Raw genomic sequence first — 21,977 nt, 5'->3', positions numbered from 1 at the left:
AAGTTTCCTGACTTGACCATTTTCCTTGGAAGTTTTCTCCCATTGTGACTGCCCCCCAGCCTCGGAGGCTTGCATCCGTGGTCACTAGAATCCAGTCCTGTATCCCGAACCTGCGCCCCTCTAGGAGGTGAGAGCTGTGCAGCCACCATAGGAGTGATACCCTGGTATTGGAAGACAGGATTATCCTCTGGTGCATGTGTAGATGGGACCCGGACCACTTGTCCAACAGGTCCCACTGGAACACTCTGGCATGGAACCTGCCAAACTGAATGGCCTCGTAGGCCGCAACCATCTTTCCCAGCAACCGAATGCATCGATGGATTGACACTCTTGCTGGTTTCAGAATTTGTTTGACCAGACTCTGAAGTTCCAGAGCCTTTTCCACAGGAAGAAAGACTCTCTGTAGTTCTGTGTCCAATATCATTCCCAAAATCGACAACCGCATCGTCGGAATCAACTGTGATTTTGGCAAGTTTAGGAGCCAACCATGTTGTTGAAGAACTGTCATGGAGAGTGCAACGTTTTGGACCAACTGGTCCCTGGATCTCACCTTTATCAGGAGATCGTCCAAGTATGGGATAATTGTGACTCCTTGCTTGCGAAGGAGAAACATCATCTCCACCATTACTTTGGTGAAAATCCTCAGAGACGTGGATAGACCAAACGGCAACGTTTGAAATTGCTAATGACAATCCTGAATTGCAAATCTCAGGTAAGCCTGATGCGGAGGATAAATGGGAACATGTAAGTAGGCATCTTTTATGTCCCGCGACACCATAAAATCTCCTTTCTCCAGACTGGAGATCACTGCTCGGAGACTCCATCTTGAATTTGAATCTCTTTAGGTAGAAATTCAGAGATTTCAGGTTTAGGATTGGTCTGACCGAGCCGTCCGGCTTCGGGACCACAAACAGGCTCGAATAAAAACCTTCACCCTGTTGTGACTGGGGAACCTTGACGATAACTTGATTTTGACACAATTTTTGTATTGCGTTGCAAACTACCTCCATGTCGGGAAGAGAAGCTGGTAAGGCCGATTTGAAAAAACGGCGAGGGGGGGCGTCTTGAAACTCCAGCTTGTACCCTTGGGATACTATTTGTAAAATCCAAGGGTCTAGGTTCGAACGAACCCAAAACTGAATAGTATTAGATGGGCCCCCACCGGTGCGGACTCCCGCATAGGAGCCCCAACGTCATGCGGTGGAATTGGTAGAAGCCTGGGAGGGCTTCTGCTCCTGGGAGCCTGACAAGGCTGGAGATCGTTTACCTCTTCCCCTTCCTCTAGTAGCAAGGAAGGAAGAACCCCGGCCCTTTCTGAATTTATTGGGCCGAAAGGACTGCATCTGATACTGGTGCGTTTTCTTTTGTTGTGGAGGAACATAAGGTAAAAAGAATGACTTACCCGCGGTAGCCGTAGATACCAAATCATCAAGATCGGTCTCCAAATAAGGCCTTACCTTTATATGGTAGAGATTCCATACTTTTCTTGGAGTCAGCATCAGCATTCCATTGGTGAATCCACAAAGCACGCCTAGCTGAGACAGCCATGGCATTGGCCTTTGATCCCAAAAGACCAATATCTCTCGCAGCTTCCTTAAGGTATGCTGCAGCGTCCTTGATATAACCCAGCGTCAAGAGGATGCTATCCCTATCTAGGGTATCTATATCAGATGACAAGTTATCTGCCCACTTTTCGATAGCACTACTTACCCACACAGACGCAATGACAGGTCGGAGTAGTGTACCCGTGGTCACATAAATGGACTTCAACGTAGTTTCTTATTTACAATCCGCAGGATCCTTAAGGGCCGCCGTGTCAGGTGACGGGATAGCCACCTTCTTCGACAAACGAGACAAGGCCTTGTCCACAGTGGGGGGTAACTGCCACTTTTCCCTATCCGTCAAGGGAAACGGATAAGCTGCCATAATTCTTTTGGGAATCTGAAACTTTCTGTCAGGACCTTCCCAAACTTTTTCAAATAGCGTGTTCAGTTCATGAGAGGGAGGAAATATTATCTCAGGTTTCATTTCTTTATACATACAGACCCTTTTATCAGAGATAGCTGGGTCCTCAGTGATATGTAACACATCTTTAACCGCCACAATCATGTACTGAATGCTCTTTGCCAATTTTGGGTCTAACCTGGAATCGCTATAGTCGACACTGGAATCAGTGTCCGTGTTGGTATCAGTGTCTGCCAATTGGGCCAACGTACGTTTTTTTGACCCTGATGGGACCTGACTTTGGAATAACATATCTTCCACAGATTTCTTCCATGCCTGGGTCTGCGACTCAGACTTATCTAACCTCTTACTAATAAGAGCCACATTAGCATTCAAGGCGTTCAACACATTTACCCAATCAGGTGTCGGCGGTGCTGACAGGGTCACCCCCGCAGCCATCTGTGTCCCTAATACAGCCTCCTCCTGGGAAGAGCCTTCAGCCTCAGACATGTCAACACTCGTGCACCAAACACCCACAGACACACTGGGCATATAGGGGACAGACCCACAGTAAAGTCTGTCAGAGAGACACAGAGGGGATTTGCCAGCTCACAACCCTGCGCTGAAAAAAACGGGTCTGAAATTGCCAAGACAATGCCTCAGACCTATAGCGCTTTTATCACATATATATTGCACCAATTATATGCCTCCCCCCTCCGTTTTGCACCCCTGGTACTTGTCAGTGTGTGTGGAGGACCTGCGTCTATGCAGCTTGTGGAGAGGAAATGGCGCCGTGAGCTGTGAGGAAGAAGCTCCGCCCCCGTAATGGCGCGCTTCTGTCCCGCTTTTCTCAATATTTATACTGGCGGGGGTTGGGACAGTGCCGCGGCACTAATGTCCCCTCTTGCCAGTGGGCTTATGAGGATTGTTTTCAGCTGCCCAGGGTGCCCCTGCCCGCACCCTGCAGTGCTGTGTGAGTGGGAGCTTGGTGCGCAGCGTCTGCCCGCTGCGCGGTACCTCTGCAAATGCCGTCACTGAAGAGAAGTCTTCTTTTCTTCGGTTACTCACCTGTCTTCTGACTTCTGGCTCTGAAAGGGGGTGACGGCAGGCTGTGGGAGCGAGCATCTGAGCGTACCCAGCGATCAAACCCTCAGGAGCTAATGGTGTCCTGTAGCCAGAAGCAGAGCCCTTGAACTCACTGGAAGTGGGTCATACTTCTCTCCCCTAAGTACCACGAAGCAGGGAGACTGTTGCCAGCAGCCTCCCTGAAAATAAAAAAACCTAACAAAAAGTCTTTACAGAGAAACTCAGTAGAGCTCCCCTTAGTGCGTTCAGTCTCACTGGGCACAATTCTAAAACTGGGGTCTGGAGGAGGGACATAGAGGGAGGAGCCAGTTCACACCCTTTCAAAGTCTTGGAGTGCCCATGTCTCCTGCGGATCCCGTCTATACCCCCCATGGTTCTAATGGTGTCCCCAGTATCCTTTAGGACGTATGAGAAACTAACTTTCCTTTTCTGTTGCTGGTTTAGGGCCTAATTCAGCAAGGATCGCAAATCAGCAAAATTAGCAAAAAAAGCGTAAAAACGCAAATTCTGCAACTTAAATAGCAAAAACTGAGAAAAAAAAACACAATTTCTGAGACTTAGCAAAAACTGCGTATGCACTACAAAAAATAGGCGTGTAGGGGGCTGGACTCGCAAAAACTACGATCAGGGGCGTGTTGTGGGCGTATGCCGATGGTCGGTGCATTCGCAATTTTTACAACAGATCGCACATTTCTGATGTGCAGTTTCTGAGTGACTACAGGTCTACCTTAAAAATTGCACAAGCTGACCTCAGTTGTAGACTGCATGTATACTGCAATCATTGCTTCATTACACCCAGCTGAAGCTCACGCCTCAGACCACAAATCATTTCATTCAGCTGTATTGGAACATAGAAACATGGGGCAGATGTATTAACCTGGAGAAGGCATAAGGAAGTGATAAACCAGTGATATGTTGCAAGGTGATAAAGGCATCAGCCAATCAGCTCCAATATGTAAATGAAGTTAGGATCTGATTGGCTGGTGTGTTTATCACCTTGCACATATCACTGGTTTATCACTTCCTTATCCTTTTTCCATGTTAATACATCTGCCCCCATGTAAGGTATTGTTTAACTCTGTAACACATGTTGATTGTGAAAATATGGGGCAGATGTATTAACCTGGAGAAGGCATAAGGAAGTGATAAACCAGTGATATGTGCAAGGTGATAAAGGCACCAGCCAATCAGATCCTAACTGTTAATTTACATATTGGAGCTGATTGGCTGGTGCCTATATCACCTTGAACATATCACTGGTTTATCACTTCCTTATGCCTTCTCCAGGTTAATACATCTGCCCCTCTCTGTTACTAACCGATTTGTGTTTGCACTTACTAACAATCGAGGTTTGACAACCACACTATTTGATAGAAGCAAATGTAAAAATAAGAATTTACTTACCGATAATTCTATTTCTCATAGTCCGTAGTGGATGCTGGGACTCCGTCAGGACCATGGGGAATAGCGGGCTCCGCAGGAGACAGGGCACATCTAAAAAAGCTTTTAGGTCACATGGTGCGTACTGGCTCCTCCCCCTATGACCCTCCTCCAAGCCTCAGTTAGGTACTGTGCCCGGACGAGCGTACACAATAAGGAAGGATCTTGAATCCCGGGTAAGACTCATACCAGCCACACCAATCACACCGTACAACTTGTGATCTGAACCCAGTTAACAGTATGATAACACAAACGAAGTAGCCTCTGAACAGATGGCTCACAACAACAGTAATAACCCGATTTTTGTAACAATAACTATGTACAAGCATTGCAGACAATCCGCACTTGGGATGGGCGCCCAGCATCCACTACGGACTATGAGAAATAGAATTATCGGTAAGTAAATTCTTATTTTCTCTAACGTCCTAGTGGATGCTGGGACTCCGTCAGGACCATGGGGATTATACCAAAGCTCCCAAACGGGCGGGAGAGTGCGGATGACTCTGCAGCACCGAATGAGAGAACTCCAGGTCCTCTTTAGCCAGAGTATCAAATTTGTAAAATTTTACAAACGTGTTCTCCCCTGACCACGTAGCTGCTCGGCAAAGTTGTAATGCCGAGACTCCTCGGGCAGCCGCCCAGGATGAGCCCACTTTCCTTGTGGAATGGGCCTTTACAGATTTAGGCTGTGGCAGGCCTGCCACAGAATGTGCAAGTTGGATTGTACTACATATCCAACGTGCAATCGTCTGTTTAGACGCAGGAGCACCCAACTTGTTGGGTGCATACAATGTAAACAACGAGTCAGATTTTCTGACTCCAGCTGTCCTTGAAATATATATTTTTAATGCTCTGACAACGTCCAGTAACTTGGAGTCCTCCAAGTCGCTAGTAGCCGCAGGCACCACAATAGGCTGGTTCAAGTGAAATGCCGAAACCACCTTAGGGAGAAATTGAGGACGTGTCCTCAATTCTGCCCTGTCCGAATGGAATATCAGATATGGGCTTTTGTATGACAAAGCTGCCAACTCCGAAACTCTCCTGGCTGAAGCCAGGGCCAACAGCATGGTTACCTTCCATGTAAGGTATTTTAAATCTACCGATTTTAAAGGCTCAAACCAATGAGATTTGAGAAAATTTAGAACCACGTTCAAATCCCACGGTGCCACTGGAGGCACTATTGGGGGTTGTATATGTAGTACACCTTTGACAAAAGTTTGTACTTCAGGCACTGACGCCAATTCCTTCTGGAAGAAAATTGATAAGGCCGAAATTTGAACTTTAATGGACCCCAATTTGAGGCCCATAGACAATCCTGCTTGCAGGAAATGTAAGAATCGACCCAATTGAAATTCTTCCGTTGGAGCCTTCTTGGCCTCACACCACGCAACATATTTTCTCCAAATGCGGTGATAATGTTGTGCGGTCACTTCTTTCCTGGCTTTAATTAAAGTAGGAATAACTTCCTCAGGAATGCCCTTCTCTTTTAGAATCCGGCGTTCAACCGCCATGCCGTCAAACGCAGCCGCGGTAAGTCTTGGAACATACAAGGTCCCTGCTGAAGCAGATCCCTTCTTAGAGGTAGAGGCCACGGATCCTCCGTGAGCATCTCTTGAAGTTCCGGATACCAAGTTCTTCTTGGCCAGTCCGGAGCTACCAGTATTGTTCTTACTCCTCTTTTCCGTATAATTCTCAGTACCTTTGGTATGAGAGGCAGAGGAGGGAACACATACACTGACTGGTACACCCACGGTGTTACCAGAGCGTCCACAGCTATTGCCTGAGGGTCTCTTGACCTGGCGCAATACCTGTCCAATTTTTTGTTGAGGCGAGACGCCATCATGTCCACCTTTGGTTTTTCCCAACGGTTCACAATCATGTGGAAAACTTCTGGATGAAGTCCCCACTCTCCCGGGTGAAGGTCGTGTCTGCTGAGGAAATCTGCTTCCCAGTTGTCCACTCCCGGGATGAACACTGCTGACAGTGCTACGACATGATTCTCCGCCCAGCGCAGAATCCTTGCAGCTTCTGCCATTGCACTCCTGCTTCTCGTGCCGCCTTGTCGGTTTACGTGGGCGACTGCCGTGATGTTGTCGGACTGGATCAACACCGGCTGACCCTGAAGCAGCGATTTTGCCAGGCTTAGAGCATTGTAGATCGCTCTTAGCTCCAGTATATTTATGTGAAGAGACGTCTCCAGGTTTGACCACACGCCCTGGAAGTTTCTTCCCTTTGTGACTGCTCCCCAACCTTGTAGGCTGGCATCCGTAGTCACCAGGACCCAGTCCTGTATGCCGAATCTGCGGCCCACTAACAGATGGGCAGTCTGCAACCACCACAGGAGAGACAACCTTGTTCTCGGTGACAGTGTTATCCGCTGATGCATGTGCAGATGCGATCCGGACCATTTGTCCAGCAGATCCCACTGAAATGTTCGTGCATGGAATCTGCCGAATGGAATCGCTTCGTACGAAGCCACCATCTTTCCCAGGACTCTTGTGCATTGATGTACTGACACAGTTCCTGGTTTTAGGAGGTTCTTGACAAGTTCGGATAACTCCCTTGCTTTCTCTTCCGGGAGAAATACCTTTTTCTGAACCGTGTCCAGAATCATGCCCAGGAACAGCAGATGTGTTGTCGGGGTCAATTGAGATTTTGGAAGATTTAGAATCCACCCGTGTTGCTGAAGCACTACTTGTGTTAGCGCTACACCGACTTCCAGCTGTTCTCTGGACTTTGCCCTTATCAGGAGATCGTCCAAGTAAGGGATAATTAATACGCCTTTTCTTCGTAGAAGAACCATCATTTCGGTCATTACCTTGGTAAAGACCCGAGGGGCCGTGGACAACCCAACGGCAGCGTTTGAAACTGATAATGACAGTCTTGTATCACGAACCTGAGATACCCTTGGTGTGAGGGGTAAATCGGGACATGTAGATAAGCATCTTTTATGTCCAAGGACACCATGAAGTCTCCTTCTTCCAGATTCGCTATCACTGCTCTGAGTGACTCCATCTTGAACTTGAATTTCTTTATGTACAGGTTCAAGGATTTCAGATTTAGAATAGGCCTTACCGAACCGTCCGGTTTCGGTACCACAAATAGTGTGGAATAATACCCCTTTCCCTGTTGTAGGAGGGGTACCTTGACTATCACCTGCTGAGAATACAGCTTGTGAATGGCTTCCAAAACCGACGTCCTTTCTGAGGGAGACGTTGGTAAAGCAGACTTTAGGAACCGGCGAGGGGGAGACCTTTCGAACTCCAGCATGTAACCCTGAGATACTATCTGCAGGACCCATGGATCCACTTGTGAGTGAACCCATTGATTGCTGAAAATCTTGAGTCGACCCCCCACCGTTCCTGAGTCCGCTTGTAAAGCCCCAGCGTCATGCTGATGGCTTTGTAGAAGCCGGGGCGGGCTTCTGTTCCTGGGCAGGGGCTGCTTGCTGCCCTTTCTTACCCTTTCCTCTGCCTCGCGGCAGATAAGACTGTCCTTTTGGTCGCTTTTTATAGGAGCGAAAGGACTGCGGCTGAAAAGACGGTGTCTTTTTCTGTTGGGAGGGGGTCTGAGGTAAAAAAGTGGATTTGCCGGCAGTTGCCGTGGCCACCAGGTCCGAAAGACCGACCCCAAACAATTCCTCTCCTTTATATGGCAATACTTCCATATGCCTCTTGGAATCCGCATCACCTGACCACTGTCGCGTCCATAAACTTCTTCTGGCAGATATGGACATCGCGCTTACTCTTGATGCTAGAGTACAAACATCCCTCTGAGCATCTCGCATATAAAGGAAAGCATCCTTTAATTGCTCTAGAGTCAATAAAATACTGTCCCTATCCAGGGTATCAATATTTTCAGTCAGAGAATCCAACCACACTACCCCAGCACTGCACATCCAGGCTGAGGCTATTGCCGGTCGCAGTATAACACCAGTATGTGTGTATATACTCTTCAGTGTAGTTTCCAGCCTCCTATCTGCTGGATCCTTGAGGGCGGCCGTATCAGGAGACGGCAACGCCACTTGCTTTGATAAACGTGTGAGCGCCTTATCCACCCTAGGGGGTGTTTCCCAGCGCGCCCTAACCTCTGGTGGGAAAGGGTATAATGCCAATAACTTCTTGGAAATTAGCAGTTTTCTATCGGGGTTAACCCACGCTTCATCACACACGTCATTCAATTCCTCTGATTCTGGAAAAAATACAGGTAGTTTTTTCACCCCCCACATAATACCCCTTTTTGAGGTACCAGCAGTATCAGAGATCTGCAAAGCCTCCTTCATTGCCGTGATCATATAACGTGTGGCCCTATTGGAAAATACGTTTGTTTCTTCACCGTCGACACTAGATTCATCTGTGTCGGTACCCGTGTCGACTGACTGAGGTAAAGGACGTTTTACAGCCCCTGACGGTGTCTGAGACGCCTGAACCGGTACTAACTGGTTTGCCGGGCGTCTTATTTCGTCAACTGACTTTTGTAATGTGCTGACATTATCACGTAATTCCATAACTAAAGCCATCCATTCCGGTGTCGACTCCCTAGGGGGTGACATTACCATCATCGGCAATTGCTCTGCCTCCACACCAACATCGTCCTCATACATGTCGACACACACGTACCGACACACAGCAGCCACACAGGGAATGCTCTAATCGAAGACAGGACCCCCTAGCCCTTTGGGGAGACAGAGGGAGAGTTTGCCAGCACACACCAAAAGCGCTATAAATGTATATAAACAACCCTAGAAGGTGTTGTTTACTATATATGCGCTCTTAATATATAAATATCGCCAATTTATGCCCCCCTTCTCTTTGTTACCCTGTTTCTGTAGTGCAGTGCAGGGGAGAGACCTGGGAGCCTTCCTCACCAGCGGAGCTGAGCAGGAAAATGGCGCTGAGTGCTGAGGAGAATAAGCTCCGCCCCTTTTTCGGCGGGCTTTTCCCCGGTTTTTAAGAAACTGGCCTGGGTTAAAATACATACATATAGCCTTAATGGCTATATGTGATGTATTTATTTTGCCACTAAAGGTAATTATATTGCTGCCCAGGGCGCCCCCAGCAGCGCCCTGCACCCTCCGTGACTGAGTCAGTGAGCCGTGTGACAACAATGGCGCACAGCTGCCGTGCTGTGCGCTACCTTCAAGAAGACTGAGGAGTCTTCTGCCGCCTGCTTTCCGGACCTCCGTTCTGCCGTCTCTTCAGCGTCTGTAAGGGGGATCGGCGGCGCGGCTCCGGGACGAACCCCAGGCTGACCTGTGTTCCGACTCCCTCTGGAGCTAAGTGTCCAGTAGCCTAAGACTCCAATCCATCCTGCACGCAGGTGAGTTGGAAATCTCTCCCCTAAGTCCCTCGATGCAGTGATCCTGTTGCCAGCAGGAATCACTGAGATTGAAACCTAAAAAAAAACTTTTCTAAACAGCTCTTTAGGAGAGCCACCTAGATTGCACCCTCTCGGACGGGCACAAAAACCTAACTGAGGCTTGGAGGAGGGTCATAGGGGGAGGAGCCAGTACGCACCATGTGACCTAAAAGCTTTTTTAGATGTGCCCTGTCTCCTGCGGAGCCCGCTATTCCCCATGGTCCTGACGGAGTCCCAGCATCCACTAGGACGTTAGAGAAATAACCTTTACAAGCATTTTGCTTAGTAGTATCTGCTGAGTGATATTTAGCTTCCTAACATTTTTTTTTAAACAACCAACATTTTTTTGTTAAACAAAACATACCCATATACATTTTTTACATTTTTTTATTATTTTATTTGTGCACTACACACATAAACATATGTTGAAGAACAGCAACACCATCTTTTTATTTTCAAGTTTTGCAAATTCTGCTCCATTTGTATACTTATTGAAACAAATATTTACACATAATTCCTTAAAGTATGTAAATAAAAGCAAAGAAACAATAATATGTAATGTTTGACCACTTCACAATCAAAAAAACACTACTTTTTTTTTTTTATAAAAATGTCACTGTTGTTTCCAAATTAAAATATTTTCACTCCAAAAAGTGTGTTTGTTAAAACATATACCAATAATTGCTGTTGTGTAGGGTTTAGAGGCTATAATTCACACTCTCTCTAGTTGAATATATTTGAACTAGGTGCTTCATCGCGCCCTACGGGCGCTCTTCACACCGTCGCAAGGGGCTACGCCCCCTTAACCCTTGCATGCCTTTCTGGGGTTCAATATTTGTATTATATAAAGTATTACCTGCATTCCTTTGTTAGTGGTTAAATATTGCACAATGAAAGGGCGTGCGATGGTGAAGGAGGCGCAGCCCCTTGCGACGGCGTGAACAGCACCTGCAGGGCACGATGTACAGAATGTAGCGGGTGCGGGGGGGACTGCGGATGGTGTCTGTAGATGCTGCAGGTGGAGGGGGGGCAGAAGTGGGGGTGGGGCCCGGATGGGGAAGAGTCGGGAGGTGCTGCGGGTGGGGGAGGGGCAGAGGAGTGGGGGATGCAGATTGGGGAGGGGTCCGGAGGCACTGCAGGTGGGGGAGGGGCAGGGGTGCCATGGTTGGGAGAGGGGCAGGTGTGGGGATGTTGTGGATGATGGGTGAAGGGTTCCGGAGGGGGGCAGGTGTGGGGGGAGACATATAAAGGGGGTGGATGGTGGAGGGGGCCTGGAGGTGCTGTGGGTGGTGAAGGGGCGGAGGAGTGGGAGCCGCGGGTGGTGTAGGGGGTCTGGAGGCACAGCGTGTGGGGGAGGGGTGGAGGGGAAGGTGCGGAGGTGTGGTGCATTGGGGAGAGGTCTGGAGGCGCTGCGGGTATTGTACCTGCCAAAAAGGTAGTTGGAGGGTATGCAGTAACAGGGCCAGGACAGGAGTGACAGGGTCAGAACAGGGTTGACGGGGCCAGGACAGGGGTGACAGGGTCAGAAATGGGGTGACGGGGCCAGGACAGGGGCGACGGGGCCAGGACAGAAATGACAGGGACAGGATAGGGGTGACAGGCCAGGGTAGGGGTGGCAGGAACAGGACAGGGGTGACAGGGCCAGTAGGTGAAAGGGCCAGGATAAGGGTGGCAGGGCAAGGCCAGGGGTGACAGGGACATGACAGAACACAGGGCACGGGAGAGATTGGTATTAGGGACAAAACAGTGGTGACAGACAGATGTGTCTTACCGGAGTCACTGCTGCTGGCTGCTGCTGTTCCACTCCAACCTGTTGGGATCTGCTGCTGGTGGAGACTTGGCATGGCTGACTCTCTTAGGCTGGAGTCCTGCTTCCTCTGTCCGTCCGCATCCCTCCCCCCCTCCTCAGTCACACACCGCAGACCTCGCGCAGCTGCCGGGCACTGTGGTAAGGGGAGACTGGGAGTGACTGGTTAGCCCCCAGGAGATGCTGCAGCTGGAGGGAGGAGGGGGTCGGAGCCTGCAAACAGCTCGGACTTCTGCAGCGTTACCCGCCGGCTAAAGTGTGTGAAGGAGCTGGGCGCACCTCACTGTGGGTGGCAGCGCTGCAGCTAGCGGTGGGGTTGCCGGGGCTGGAGATAACAGAGGCAGTACGGAACCTGCACAGCGGCAGGTGCCCCACAAAACTGCAGCTAAGAAGCGTGGAGTGTGCCAGAAAGTGACGCTCCTCTGCGCCAGAGAGGGGGGGGGGGTCAAGCACACAGTGAGCCGGTGCCCGTCTGTCTGTACGGCATACCCCTTCACACACCCCCATACCTCCCAAATGTCCCGATTTTCGCGGGACAGTCCCATTTTTTGGGGTCTGTCCCGCTGTCCCACCCGCGGGTCGCAGTGTCCCGCGGTAACGGGGGGGTCAGTTGGAAAGCTCCTGTACTCGCTGTTCTGCTTAGCAGAGCAGCGGTGAATAGTGGAGACAGAGGGAGAAGGGGCATCAGTGGGTATGGTTCCAGCAGCAGAGCCGGATTAAGGGGGGGGGGGGCAGGGGGTACGTACCGTTGGCCCCACAGTTTTAGGGGGCCCCCCGGCTCGAGTAGCTCTGTCCCAGCTCAGAAGCCCCCCCCCCCCCCCCGTCCTGCCAGCAACAACGGCAGCATTGTGCTACTGTCAGCACACGCTGCTGCGTGTTGGCAGGTCTGTGGTGTTGCAGGGAGGCAGCAGTCTCCTTGCTTTCTTCTGCCTGTGCGGGTGTGTAGGTGGGAGCGACCACCTCCTCTGGATTTACCCCTAGCTGAGGGGCCAAAATTCCATTAAAAAAAAAAAAAACAAAAAAAACGGAATTTGCGTAAGGGGGCGTGGCCTCGCGGGCGCGATTAGGCCACGCCCCCCCACAGCAGGCACAGCAATGAGATAGGGCTCCCCTGTCTCAAGTGCCCTGGCCCCCCCGGACTCATAATCAGCCCCTGGGGGCATGCCAGCAGCTCACAGAGCGCTGGGCATGCCCCCTCATTGACGAAAACGGGGCCCTCCCGTGAAGCCACGCCCCTTTTCGCCGAGTGTGTGTCCCTCCTTCTGTCTGAAGAAAGCTCCTGCAGAAAGCTGGGAGGTATGCACCCCTGCCTGTGCCATGCCCATACTATCTGCTTCTGCTCCTAGTCTCCTGTAGATTTGGCCAGATCTGTGACTCATTTGACTAACTCCGCCCACTGTTGTGACTCCACCCAGCGTTAGCAAATGAATCACAAAGTCACAGATCTGGGCTATTATATAGGAGATACAATGGGCATTAGTCAATGTTTGAAGAAAAACACTATGGTGTCTTTAAGATAATAATTGCTAAAATACCACAAGATCATTTGACCAATTAAGTGATGATTGAATTGATTTACAATTGTTGAGTAGTTTCTTTAATTTGGGTGCAGGAAAGTAGGTTGTGCAATTTTTAAGGGAAAAACACTGTTAGCAAAAAATGCAACATCAGAAACATGTATGCAAAAAATTGCGTACATTTGTAATATGTACGCAAAAATTGCGATTATTATGATGGTTTTCGCAATATTTGCACATTTCACCTTCTTTTTGTTAAATTAATGTTGCAGTTTTTCCGTTTGGGCGTGCTTTCGCAATTTTGCTTTTGCTCGCAATTTTTGCTAATTTGTAATTTTTGCAATCCTTACTGAATTTGCCCCTTAGTCAATTATTCCAGAACAAAGCAGGCTTGTGGAAAAGTGCTAGAATCCATTCCCCTTGTTTAGGTATGAAAGCTTTTTGAAGTAGATATTCCTTATGGGGGTAGTGATAACGTGTCCTAAGGGATGGCTGGGTTGTTGTGATTTGAAATGAACAGTGACCCTTCAGCAATGCAGACACTGAATATACTGTATATTAGTTTGTTAATGCAAGAAATCAAAGCTCATAGAACAGGGGAGAAATTATGTCTCTGGGAGAGGCTAGATGCAGTCAAAGATTGTTTAGCACAGTACCTTGTTTGGGATATCCAATGAAGATTATAGTAGATGCCAAACTGAAGGAGATCTCAGTAGAGAGATGCAGAAGTTTCAATCCAATGTGCATGTCAGTGCAGGAATGCAATCCCTTGGATGTCTGCATAGAGTAGTACAAGTCAAAGGCAAGTCCTTGGATATTTATGATGATTCAGAGGTCAGTTGTGTAGAATTGAATCTGTTTTAAGGAGATGTTCATGAGCATGTAATAGGTGAAGCAGCCATCTTGGGCGCCAGATCAGACCAGGTATTGTGTAAAGCTGTTGGCTTTTTACTTGTATTGCGCTAGAGTTGTAATGCTACTTTGGAATCCTACACTGATCTCTACGCTTGTAGAAATGATAATGATAACACATATTAAACAGTATTTGTGTTGAAAATGTGTTTTTAATAGCTTTAAAGCACAAGTAAAACAACAGTGAGGGTTTACCACCTAAAGTATAAACAGGTTCTGTGAATGCATCTCAGAAGTTGCTGGGCTGCAAAACATTACACACACAAATGCCAAGGTCATACACTTTGTTACAGTGTACCAGCATCCAAGACTAAATGGAGGCTGCCATTGTTTGGGCTAAACCACTTAGTGCATAGTTACCATTCATAATTTTCAGGTACTCACACAGACATCCAGAAGAGTAGGTGACCCGTCCCTTCCACAGCCCCCCCCCCCCCCCCCCCCCCACACCCCACACACTTCCTATTGAAATGGACAGAATAGGAAAGGGTGTGATTATGCAATTTTTAGAATTTTGGCCCCACCTCTCTTTAGAGACCCACAATTCCTTGAGGCCTAATAACAAGAATCACCCAGTCCTGCCTCCCTCATTGATCATCTCATCTCCTCTCTAGGAACTCTCCCATATTTTACATCCACAAGTCTAAAATGGATAGTAATATTATCAGTAATACCGTTAATATTAATATTTCTACAAATACCAGAACTCATAATAAAAACAAATTTTAATACTTTTGAATTTTAGGCATCTTCTTGCTTCTCTTTCTTGTGCAGTGGGCTGGGCGGGAGTCATGATGACGCAATTCATATTATCATGCCCAGCGTACATTACTTGATGACAGGAATTGCCTCATGGAACAGGGGCTAGAGCCTGAATAATGCAAATCACATCATTAGTTCATCCAAACGTTCTCCTTGGGCCAGGAGGAGAGGTCCAAAACGTGGACAAATATGACCCCCCCCCCCCCCACAGATTACAATGCACAGATAGAAAGAATACACAGACAGCCACAGATACAGGGGCTTATGTAGCTTTGAACGCAAGTCAGCTAATGCTGTTACACATTGTACACATAGAACTAAATGATTACATTCCACCATATGCAGAGTTTTACACATCTCTGTGGCCATATCTGTATGCTTAATTTAATAACCCATCATCAGTGCGCATTTGCAACAACAACCCCATCCTTGGGTCAAAGATCAGTCTGAAAACAGGCGTGATATATGCCCAACTCTACATAGCCCGTAATTTCCATCAACATGCCCTTTATGAACTTATCCTACGTGGAAATGCCCTGTTACCACCATTCAGCTTCGAGTGGAAATGTGACTGAGTATCTTTAGCTACAGAGCACGCACAATGCACAAACACACAAAACATATGTCTGTAAAACAAACTTCCGTTCAACTGTACATCAGCCACGTTATAACCATCCAATCACATGATGCTACTTTCTGCTGCGCTCAAAACCTTCTGTCAAACTTGATTAGACAGCACGTTGTCAAAATCAATGAACAGTGTTTAAAGCAGTGGTCAAGCACTTTAGAGAGCAGTTGTCACCTACACCAGTGGTTCCCAAACTTTCTTGAACATGGTGCCCTACAGTATCAGCCTTTTTTTTCACGGCACCCCTAGGATAAAAGTTTTTTATTGATAAATTCTGAAGAAAAAAAAATTAAATGAAGTGAAATCGGCCTACCTGTCACCCCAACGTACAGTTATGTGGTAGTGTACAGAGTTGCGCTTCTGTTTGTCCATATGTTTTATGATTTCCAGCTACCAGCACTGGTTTTGCCTATCACTTTGACTATAAATAATTTGATTTGGTCCTGGACCACCAACCCAAGGTATCCCTGCGAGAGCCTTGCGGCACCCCTGGGTGTCTAGGCACACAGTTTGGGAACCACTAACCTACACTAATAAAGGCAGCCATTTTGTGGACTTAAACAATGTTAAGTGACATTAGACCCCTTCTGGCATCTTTAGTTGATGGATACCAGGTTTAAAAGAAATATATGTGCTTCATATACTTTTTAAAAACTAATAAATGTCCCCTTAACAAATAAAGCTGACTTTAGGGTCTATTTACTTAACCTTGGACAGAGATAAAGTGAACAAAGATAAAGTACCAGCCAATCAGCTTTTGTCAGCTTCTGTCATTTTTCAAACCCAAGAAGTAGAAATGTGATAACCTGCGCACTGGGATCTATTTGTGTGGACGAGCTGCTACACCTTCAGGTGACTGACATGATGGGACTATATAGATAATTGGGAATGGTGTTGCGCTCAATCCAGGTGATTGGTCTGTTTATCCAATTAGTTGGTTAATAAGATATGAGCCCTTGCTTTCTTCAAGTATGGATAAGGATAAATAAATAATAAATGAGTAATTGGATTGATGAATGGTTAATTGAATATAAACCCTTAAATTCAGCAAATACTGGTGCGTATGTGATAAAATGATCAATGCATATAGATTTGAATGAGAAACGAATATAAAATAAAAATCAAATAAATGATGTATCAATTGGGTGCTTGGTGGTCCTATGTTTCAGATTGAAATGTATTGAAATCAATGATGATCATAAAAATTAGGTAAAAATGTAACAATTTATTTGTATTTAACTAAATAACTAAATAATGTGAAGAGGAGTGCTGGATGGCACTGATACGTAATGTCACTCTTGGTCAGCAAATAGTTTCAAACTAGCGGCGTCCCGCATGCATTTATTACTGTCTCTGTTAGAGTGCACTCTAGTTTTTCAGTCTCACAAATAGCGCTTATTCTGTATGTGCCACACTTGGAATCTTCACGGTGTGGGTATGGGGCAATTACACATGGAAGGTATGATAGGGAGGCTCTGGAGTAATCTTACAGGCCGGCCTCAGCTTCCCGTGGTGCGCCTTGGAACAGACACCCCCTGAGAGCCGAGGCGCCGCACCGGTAATCTCGTCTGGGGCGAGGGAAAACTCAGAGAGCGCTCTCCGGAGCCGCCTAGTGAGTGACCCTCGCCGCAAAAGAGGCTCGCTTCCTACCTTCTCCTGTGTTTGCCCTGTCCCGTCACCGGCTTGTCCGTCTTCTGTTGCTCAGCAACCTGGTCCGCTTCCGGGTTTCTCCCGATCACGTGACCGGGTCTTGTTAGATGTGAAGCTCGATGTATCTGGTATGCAAAAGTAGTTCTGCAGAACTTGAAAGTCTGTATGTCTTTACTCCAACGCATTTCAGCCTTTCCAAGGCCTTCCTCTGGGAGAAGTGGATGCTTAGGGATCATATCCCAGTGGTTTATATGGGATCATTCTGTGACCTCATTAGGTCACCTGACATGGATAGAAGATTTCTATTGGTCTAAATGGATGTGCCTGTTCCAGTAACATGATTCTTAACTTGATTACTCTATTTGTAATGATTAAATTGCTATTGATAAATAATACTGTGATAAATGAATGAAGTACAATCATATTATGTACTGACTTGTAGATGTTGAACATTGATAATTACTGTGGTTCTAACAGAATTTGATCAATGATTTGTGAATGGATGTAGATTAAATTAAATATAATCATATATATATATATATATATATCTTATTGGCTGCCTATATATATTTTATTATTGTTGTTTGCATACTTGATTGTTACCTATGTGGGTACCCATTGCTCTTTATAGCAGATGGCTTTACTATAGGACTGCTAAAGTCTTAGTTGTGGTATAGTAGACGTTTCTTGTTGTTTGCATAGATATTTATTTATTAATGCTTGAATGTTGCCCATGTGGACAGCCAATACTAGGTGCAGCAAGTGTTTTCTTCAACATACTGTTACAGTCTTGGCTGCAGCACTGAAGTCATTGTTTGCATATCAGTGATTTTACCTCATTGTCACGGTTTAAACCCTGTGTGGCTAATGTCTTTAATTCATACATCCATCTTAATTCTATCATGTTGAGTTTGGCAATATAGTCTCCTCCCCTCCAATTTGGCTGTACTTCCTGAATCCCTATGTATTTTAGCGATACGGGGTTACTGTTATGGTGATCTTTAAAATGCTTAGATAGGTTATGTTCCTCTAGTCCCCTTTTGATGTTGCGTATATGTTCACCTATCCTTACTTTCAATGGACGTGTGGTGCGGCCTACATACTGCTTAGTGCAACCACATTCTAATAAATAAATGACCCCTTTGCTGTCACATGTCATTCTCTCTTTTATGTTGTATGTTTTGCCTGTGTTGGTGGAATTAAATTGTACTGTTGGTTTTGTACTGTGCATTCCCCCATTCTTGCATCCTACACATTTTCCACAATAATAGAATCCTGATTTGGGTTTGGATTGACCAATGTGCGATTGTGTCAGTCTCTTTGGTTTTATGTGATTGTGAACCAACTTTTGTTTAAGATTGGGTGCTCTTCTAAATATGACCTTGGGTTTTGTGTCTAGAACATCATTGAGAATTTCATCTTCCATCAGAAGTGGCCAGTGTTTTTTGAGGATGTGTTGCAGTGATTTTGCTTGCTGTGTATAATCCGTTATGAATAGTACATCTTTCAATTGTTCTTTGTCATCTTTCTTTTTATACTGTATTAACTGACCCCTATCTAGCTCACCTACTTGGTTGTAAATTGCCTCTAGATGTTCGTCTTTGTATTCTTTCTCTCTGAATTCTGACATCATTTCCCTGCCTTGAATGTCATAATCTGTTTTACGTGAGCAATTTCTCCTTATTCGTGTGAGTTGACCTTTCGGGATAGATTTTAGCCAGTTGGGGTGGTGTCCACTGGTGGTACAAACAATCTCCAATTCAACACCATTTATAGCAAGACAAGCGTAGACTTCTTAGATCTCAAATTCTTTATAGAAGACAATCAGCTGCATACAAAAAGCTTCAAAAAGACTGTGGATGTCAACAGCTACATTTTATCCACGGATTATACACAGCAAGCAAAATCACTGCAACACATCCTCAAAAAACACTGGCCACTTCTGATGGAAGATGAAATTCTCAATGATGTTCTAGACACATAACCCAAGGTCATATTTAGAAGAGCACCCAATCTTAAACAAAAGTTGGTTCACAATCACATAAAACCAAAGAGACTGACACAATCGCACATTGGTCAATCCAAACCCAAATCAGGATTCTATTATTGTGGAAAATGTGTAGGATGCAAGAATGGGGGAATGCACAGTACAAAACCAACAGTACAATTTAATTCCACCAACACAGGCAAAACATACAACATAAAAGAGAGAATGACATGTGACAGCAAAGGGGTCATTTATTTATTAGAATGTGGTTGCATTAAGCAGTATGTAGGCCGCACCACACGTCCATTGAAAGTAAGGATAGGTGAACATATACGCAACATCAAAAGGGGACTAGAGGAACATAACCTATCTAAGCATTTTAAAGATCACCATAACAGTAACCCCGTATCGCTAAAATACATAGGGATTCAGGAAGTACAGCCAAATTGGAGGGGAGGAGACTATATTGCCAAACTCAACATGATAGAATTAAGATGGATGTATGAATTAAAGACATTAGCCACACAGGGTTTAAACCGTGACAATGAGGTAAAATCACTGATATGCAAACAATGACTTCAGTGCTGCAGCCAAGACTGTAACAGTATGTTGAAGAAAACACTTGCTGCACCTAGTATTGGCTGTCCACATGGGCAACATTCAAGCATTAATAAATAAATATCTATGCAAACAATAAGAAACGTCTACTATACCACAACTAAGACTTTAGCAGTCCTATAGTAAAGCCATCTGCTATAAAGAGCAATGGGTACCCACATAGGTAACAATCAAGTATGCAAACAACAATAATAAAATATATATAGGCAGCCAATAAGATATATATATGATTATATTTAATTTAATCTACATCCATTCACAAATCATTGATCAAATTCTGTTAGAACCACAGTAATTATCAATGTTCAACATCTACAAGTCAGTACATAATATGATTGTACTTCATTCATTTATCACAGTATTATTTATCAATAGCAATTTAAACATTACAAATAGAGTAATCAAGTTAAGAATCATGTTACTGGAACAGGCACATCCATTTAGACCAATAGAAATCTTCTATCCATGTCAGGTGACCTAATGAGGTCACAGAATGATCCCATATAAACCACTGGGATATGATCCCTAAGCATCCACTTCTCCCAGAGGAAGGCCTTGGAAAGGCTGAAACGCGTTGGAGTAAAGACATACAGACTTTCAAGTTCTGCAGAACTACTTTTGCATACCAGATACATCGAGCTTCACATCTAACAAGACCCGGTCACGTGATCGGGAGAAACCCGGAAGCGGACCAGGTTGCTGAGCAACAGAAGACGGACAAGCCGGTGACGGGACAGGGCAAACACAGGAGAAGGTAGGAAGCGAGCCTCTGTTGCGGCGAGGGTCACTCACTAGGCGGCTCCGGAGAGCGCTCTCTGAGTTTTCCCTCGCCCCAGACGAGATTACCGGTGCGGCGCCTCGGCTCTCAGGGGGTGTCTGTTCCAAGGCGCACCACGGGAAGCTGGAGCCGGCCTGTAAGATTAGTCCAGAGCCTCCCTATCATACCTTCCATGTGTAATTGCCCCATACCCACACCGTGAAGATTCCAAGTGTGGCACATACAGAATAAGCGCTATTTGTGAGACTGAAAAACTAGAGTGCACTCTAACAGAGACAGTAATAAATGCATGCGGGACGCCGCTAGTTTGAAACTATTTGCTGACCAAGAGTGACATTACGTATCAGTGCCATCCAGCACTCCTCTTCACATTATTTAGTTATTTAGTTAAATACAATAATTTGTTACATTGTTACCTAATTTTTATGATCATCATTGATTTCAATACATTTCAATCTGAAACATAGGACCACCAAGCACCCAATTGATACATCATTTATTTGATTTTTATTTTATATTCGTTTCTCATTCAAATCTATATGCATTGATCATTTTATCACATACGCACCAGTATTTGCTGAATTTAAGGGTTTATATTCAATTAACCATTCATCAATCCAATTACTCATTTATTATTTATTTATCCTTATCCATACTTGAAGAAATCAAGGGCTCATATCTTATTAACCAACTAATTGGATAAACAGACCAATCACCCGATTGAGCGCAACACCATTCCCAATTATCTATTTTTCAAACCCAGCCTGTAACCTGGCAGTTATATAACTAAAAATATTTTTTGCCCCCATTATAATTAGTGGGAACCTAATCAAGAGCTATGTCTGATATGAATAATCAAAGACAGCTCCTGATTGGCTGCCCATCTATAAAGTAAGCAGGATTCCTAAATTTCACCTCATTTACAGTATTTTGCACCAGGAAGTTCTTGGTCAATTATCTAAAACCAACTGAACTAGTTAGGGCAAGATAACATTTTCATTTTTTTAAAAGAATTATTTTATTGAGAAAATGTCGTAAAAAACCAACATAGACAAATAGACATTGATAGTACAAAACATGTCAGATCAAAGTACCAAATATCATAAAAGACACAAAGAACAATGTACATCAATCGTGTAAGTATTGACATTAAAAAAAATTTTTTTTTTTATAAACATAGCGGTAAAGTATACCGGACAAGAAAAGAAGAAAAAAGAACTTATATAAAAGAGAGAGAGAGAAGGAAGGACGAGAGGGGGGGGGTGGGGGGGGGGGAGAGGGGGGGGGGGACCACCATGACTGAGAACCAAAAACATAGAAATAGTAGCATAACCATTCAGAAGCATAAGGGATACAAAAAAATATAGTTCTAAAGCGACATATCATACACGTGAAACCGGGGATTAAGAGTAAGAGAACCATGATTCCCAAATTTTGTCATATTTATCAGGGGTGTAGTATGGCTGACCGGCGGTCTCCTGACCGCCGGT

The sequence above is a fragment of the Pseudophryne corroboree genome, chromosome 3 (genome assembly GCF_028390025.1).
Source record: "Pseudophryne corroboree isolate aPseCor3 chromosome 3, aPseCor3.hap2, whole genome shotgun sequence".
NCBI lineage: Eukaryota > Metazoa > Chordata > Amphibia > Anura > Myobatrachidae > Pseudophryne > Pseudophryne corroboree.
Note: the sequence above shows the minus strand (reverse complement) of the source record.